Source organism: Portunus trituberculatus, chromosome 43 (genome assembly GCF_017591435.1).
Source record: "Portunus trituberculatus isolate SZX2019 chromosome 43, ASM1759143v1, whole genome shotgun sequence".
Lineage (NCBI taxonomy): Eukaryota > Metazoa > Arthropoda > Malacostraca > Decapoda > Portunidae > Portunus > Portunus trituberculatus.
Window position 1 is genome coordinate 2,516,671 of NC_059297.1, and position 4,793 is coordinate 2,521,463.

The following is a 4,793-nucleotide window of genomic DNA, read 5'->3' on the forward strand; positions in this document are numbered from 1 at the left end:
AAATATACAAGAGATCAGCATTCAAATTCCCACGAAAGATCAATGAAACAGCCAATAAAAATAAACACATCTTAGATCATGCTTGGATAGTGGAAGGAATACAAATAAATAGAACATTTAAAAAAAAAATCTTAACAAGAGATTATCATTCAAATTCCCACGAGAGATCATTTAAAAGAGCCAATAGAATAAAGATAACCATACTTGAATATCAGAATGCATACAAATAAACACAAAATAACCATAAAAAAAATAGACTAAAAAAAAGTGAAACAGTAACAACAATGAAGGAAAAAATGAGAGAATGTCACGAAAGAAAACCGAAAAGAGAAAAAGAGAATTGGACGATGAAATAGGGAGTGAATTTAGGCGCGTGTACAGAGCCGAGATGTGTGGAAAGAAAACAAAGGAGGACAGAGTGAGCAGGAGACAGAGAAGCAAGTAGGAAGAGAAATGCGACAGTGACAAGAGAAGGAAAAACACAATAATATAGAGAGAAGATAACAGCTAATAAAGAAGGTGAAGTGGGTACAAAGACCATTAAATTCTCTCTCTCTCTCTCTCTCTCTCTCTCTCTCTCTCTCTCTCTCTCTCTCTCTCTCTCGTTTCCACCACCAATTATATCCACAATTTCAGTTACAACTCTACACTTTCCATTCAGTATTTCCCAACGAGTATATATTATTTATAACACAAAAATAAATAAAGAACAATATTTAAATACACTAACATGATGAAAAATAACAATACTCTGTACGTGTGTGTGTGTGTGTGTGTGTGTGTGTGTGTGTGTGTGTGTGTGTGTGTGTGTGTGTGTTTCTTAGTCACTCTCCTTCCTCCTTCCTCCTCTCCTCTCTCTCCCTCTCTCCCTGTCTTCCTCCCTTCTTCCTTTCATCCCTCCCTCCTTCCCTCTCTCCCTTCTCCCAGCCCCTACACGACCCCTCTCCCCACAGCGCCGCCCCTCTGCTGGTTTTAATTAGCCAAAACACACAAGCGTCTTATCGCTTCGCTTTTCAACAAATGTCAGCAGCTTAGTGGCTAAAGATATTTCTCCCTACCAGATACTTCGCTCGCTGGCTGCTGGGACGTCCTCACACACACACACACACACACACACACACACACGAAGAAGAAGAAGAAGAACAAGAAGAAGAAGAACAAGAAGAAGAAGAAGAAGAAGAAGAAGAAGAAGTAGAGGAAGAAGAAGTAGAGGAAGAAGAAGTAGAAGAAGAAGTAGAAGAAGAAAAAGTAGAAGTAGAAGAACAAGAACAAGAACAAGAACAAGAACAAGAAGAAACACTCGATTGAACAAAGAAAAAGATACAGGGCCTTATTTCTTATTCCTCTGACTTATCTGTTACTGTTATCCTTGTTGTTGTTGTTGTTGTTGTTGTTGTTGTCACTGAGCTTACTTTCTCGTGAGGACAGACAGCCGGTGGGTGATGGAAGCTGCAGCGAGAGATAAGAGGCTGTGGTAAAAAGAAGCGAGAAATTGGAGATAAAAGAATGTTATGCCACAGAGAGAGAGAGAGAGAGAGAGAGAGAGAGAGAGAGAGAGAGAGACGCAGCAATATGACGAGGGGACGAAGGAAAAGAAAACGAGAGTGGTCTAGGAGGGTGACAACTGACAACCTAATAGTCACCTCGAGCTGGTCACGCATGTGTGGCCTGGGGAGAGAGAGAGAGAGAGAGAGAGAGAGAGAGAGAGAGAGAGAGAGAGAGAGAGAGAGACTTGGTAGAAGAGAAGATGGACTGGGAAGTTTAGAGAGAGAGAGAGAGAGAGAGAGAGAGAGAGAGAGAGAGAGAGAGAGAGAGAGAGAGAGAGAGAGAGAGAGACTTGGTGGAAGAGAAGATGGACTGGGAAGTTTAGGGGAAAGAGAGAGAGAGAGAGAGAGAGAGAGAGAGATTATTTAAACAATCTTGTCTAATTTTCTCCATTATTTTTGTTTTTATCTTACTCTTGACTTCTCTCATTCTACAGTTCACCTCTCTCTCTCTCTCTCTCTCTCTCTCTCTCTCTCCCCCCAATCCTCCAAAACACACACGTCATCAACTGATAATATCTTCATCATCATCAATTTATATTTATTGTATCCTTTTCATTCCCAATCATGCAAACTGACCATTCATTCCTCTTAACCCCTGCAGTACCATGACACGTTTCCATATTCATTCTACTTGCTATTTGGTGATTTCAGTGATTTTATACAGCTTCAGATACATATGCGTGGGATTAGAATAGTGAAGACTGTGGCCATTAATCTTCTCACCTCCATAGACCCTTCCTGATGTCAATAAAATGGTCTAATCACACCAAAAACTCAAGGTAAAAATGTGTCTCAGTACTGAAGGATGTTAAACACTGTCGTCCACCACCACCAACACCACTACCGCAGCCACCACCACCACCACCACCACCGCCGCCACCACCTGTGCTTGGCTATCATTATCGCTTCTGACAACAACTGTGTCGCATCTCAGGTCTGCATTATAAAGTTAATTCACTCCCAGACTGTCCTGTTGTCTTGATTGTTGTGCTTGTATTATAGTGTTTGCTGCAGTCACTCTTTCACACACACACGCGCGCACACACACACACACACACACACACACACACACACACACACACACACACACACACACACACACACACACTAATAGATAGATGGATAGGTAGATTGACAGATACACACACACAGATAAAGACATACACACACATAGACAGATGAATCGATAGATAGATACATATAGACTTACATACATAGATAAGATACATAGATTAATAGATAGAGATATATAGATATGTATTTACCAATGGCCTAAACTTGTGTGATAAATTGTGTACCTATGATCAGTTCAGTCGAATAAAAGTGACAGAAAGACGAAACAATATGGTGTGAAATAAATAAAGCTAAGTATGAGACAAAACTTCCGTACCACAACATGAATATAACAGATAAAGCAACACTAAGCTTTGAAATTCTAATGACAAGAGACTACCTACAAGCAACACATTATTGAAACAGAAATAAGTAAACAAATCTGAATTATGCATTATTTTATTTTGTATGCCTAAAGAAGACAAGATAATCTATCTATCTATCTCACCAAACGACAGACAAAATTTTAGCTACATAATAAAAAAAAAAAAAAGAAGTGTGCCTCTTGCCGTGACCAGGATTCGAACCTGGGTTATTGCGGCCACAACGCAATGTACTAACCACTATACGATCACGGCCACTCGACATGCTATATCCAATGAGGTAAAGAAGAAAGATGAAAAGAAACAATAAGAAATGGAAAACTGATAATAAATAAGAGAAATACAAGGATGGAGTGTTGAAAGAAGAAAAAAAAGAAGGAATTGAATTAGGGAAAGAGGAACAATGAAGAATATAAAGCAATTGACGATAAATAAGAGAAATATAAGAAAGAAGGGAAGTAAAATCAAGAAAATAGACATGGAGAGAAAATATAATAAATAATACAGTAAAAGAAACAGGGAGGTTATGTAAAATGCGGAAATACTCAGAGGAAAAGGAATAAAGGAGGAATAAAGGAAAAAGAATAAAGAATGGAAAGCAATCAAAGAAAAATTAAAGAAGTACAAGAATGAAAGGAAGAAAATAAGAAAAAAATAAGCATGAAGGTAAGAAAATGTAGCAAATGATAGACAAATAATACATGATAAAAGACAGTAATAGAAGACAAAAGAAATACAACTGATGAAAGTAAGAAAAAAAACAAAGAAGTTAATGATGAAATTTATATACAATCTCTCTCTCTCTCTCTCTCTCTCTCTCTCTCTCTCTCTCTCTCTCTCTCTCTCAAATAATGGACAATAAAAGAAACAAAGAAATTAATGGGGAAATTTATATATAATCTCTCTCTCTCTCTCTCTCTCTCTCTCTCTCTCTCTCTCTCTCTCTCTGATACATGATAAATCTCTTTCCAAAACTCCCACGCAAAAGTCATTACTACTCCTCCTCCTCCTCCTCCTCCTCCTCCTCCTCCTCCTCCTCCTCCTCCTCCTCCTCCTCCTGCCCCATCCACCTCATTCCTCTCCCCTCACAAGCCACAGTGGTGAGTGAACAACCACGCTTCACTGCCCCCCAAAGACCCCGCCCCTGTCTTCCCACGGGTGACATAACAGAGCGGTTTTGACGGCTTACTGCTCCCCTCTCCTCTCCCCTCTCCTCTCCTCTCCCCTTCACTCCTTCCCTTCCTACGCTATCCCTTCTCCCTCACTATCTCCTCTTCTTCTTCTTCTTCTCCTCCTTCTCAGTTCTTCTCTTCGTTTCTTCCTTTTATGGTTTTGTTATTTTTATTTTTTTGTTGTTGGTGGTGGTAGTAGTAGTAGTAGTAGTAGTAGTAGTAGTAGTAGTAGTAGTAGTAGTAGTAGTAGTAGTAGTAACAGTGGTAGTAGTAACAGTGGTAGTATTAATAGTTGTAGTTGTTGTTGTTGTTGTTGCTTAAAAATTATCTGTTTTTGTCTTCTTTCTTTCACCAATACGCCTCCTACATTCTCTCTCTCTCTCTCTCTCTCTCTCTCTCTCTCTCTCTCTCTCTCTCTCTCTCTCTCTCTCTCTCTCAGCATGACCCCGTGGACAGGGTCGAGACATGTCAGGTCAGACGGTCAACAGGGCAGGAACGGAACTTGCTACCTTGTCATTACTCTTCAGTGTCCTCTTCCTTCTCTTCCTCCTCCTCCTCCTCCTCCTCCTCCTCCTCCTCCTCCTCCTCCTCCTCCTCCTCCTCCTCCTCGTTCTTCTCCTCACTCCATATCCTCTTCC

General features: G+C 40.2%; 1 non-coding gene across 1 annotated transcript; it reads right to left on the reverse strand.

Moving 5' to 3' along the window:
- Nucleotides 1-3,166: 3,166 nt before the first annotated feature.
- On the reverse strand, nucleotides 3,167-3,238 carry Trnah-gug. The gene has a single exon. It is a non-coding gene; the product is annotated as a tRNA-His (tRNA).
- Between the last annotated feature and the right edge of the window lie 1,555 nt (nucleotides 3,239-4,793).